The sequence below is a fragment of the Amphimedon queenslandica genome, unplaced genomic scaffold, assembly GCF_000090795.2.
Source record: "Amphimedon queenslandica unplaced genomic scaffold, v1.1 AMPQUscaffold_2079_Cont25917, whole genome shotgun sequence".
Lineage (NCBI taxonomy): Eukaryota > Metazoa > Porifera > Demospongiae > Haplosclerida > Niphatidae > Amphimedon > Amphimedon queenslandica.
Window position 1 is genome coordinate 1 of NW_003557584.1, and position 1,251 is coordinate 1,251.

Here is a 1,251-nt window from a genome sequence, read left to right on the forward strand (position 1 = left end):
CGACCGCATTTAGTTGCTATGGCAATTGCTAGCCGCGGGAAAAAATCGCGAATATTAGCAGCCGCGAATACGGTATTCAATTATTCATGCTGATCACGTGCGCATAAATTAAAATGGCGTCAAACCATAAACCCACGCGGTGTCTGCAGCTGGATTCTGTCTTCCATTTTGTTCTCTGTCCTCGCTTCTTTTTGAAGCCACCTTTGTGGTCCTTGACCCAAGCCCAGAGGAGTGATGCAAAAGCCAACTTGAGCGGTTCTCTAGTTTAAAAGATTATCCGGTGCATAGAAGAAACTGATGAAAGAAGAAGAAAAAGTCTGAAGAATTAATTTTGCAGAAATTTGCCAATTTGGGCCTATTCTCCAGAAATGCTACCGCTACATTACAGTCCATTTCAAAGGTACCAGGAGAATCGTTCAGTGAAGGAGAGCTCATCTAAGCCATTTATAAGGCTGTACAACCTAAGATAAAAGAGTTATGAGTGTTTAAAAATCATAAAAACCGTCGCCATCTTGAAAAACCAACCTCAATCCTACATATAGGCTACCGCCTATATAATAATAATAACAATTATTCAATTAATAATGTATTAATATACATGTACCGTGTGTGCATACTTTAGCCAGGTTGGTTTCCAGGTTTATTATTTGATCTGCTACTTGTTCAAATCCACTACCAGCAGCAGCAGCAGCTGCCTCAGTCCCTCCATTAGTATTATTAATCAATGACAGTATCAACAGTATAAACTTGGAATAGTTTACATGTATATATTAATATAATTATTATTAAAAGGCCACACCCAGTCCATTACTTACAATCTTACCACATTAACAGCACTGGGATCAGTACAGGAATCAGGACTGGTAGCGTCAGTCCAGACTGGGACAACTGTCAATTAATTATTAATAGTGACCACACCCACTTATTAGTCCTATTCCCTACCACTGGTATGTATTGTGATGAGTTCTTGTCATTTACTGAAATACCAAAAGAGAAGAACCTGTTATTACCATATGACATTGAGGACCTGAAATCAGCTGGGAATAACAAACACTGGGGGGGGCAGAGCCTAACAATAATAATAACAACAACTACAATAATAATAATAATAATAATAATACTGATATACATGTAGTGTATACCTGTAATGCTGGCCCACTTCATGACAAAGAGCTATTGTCTATTGTGTGGATAATAATAACTTAAAATAATCATTACTGCAGTAATGTAACAGTAGATTAGAGCCAATGG

General features: G+C 37.8%; 1 long non-coding RNA gene across 1 annotated transcript; it reads right to left on the reverse strand.

Moving 5' to 3' along the window:
- Positions 1-529: 529 nt before the first annotated feature.
- LOC109593306 (uncharacterized) lies at positions 530-1,202 on the reverse strand. The gene is made up of 4 exons (XR_002190879.1): positions 1,143-1,202; positions 943-1,069; positions 605-888; positions 530-550 (listed from the first exon to the last, which is right to left on the reverse strand). It is a non-coding gene; the product is annotated as an uncharacterized LOC109593306 (long non-coding RNA).
- Between the last annotated feature and the right edge of the window lie 49 nt (positions 1,203-1,251).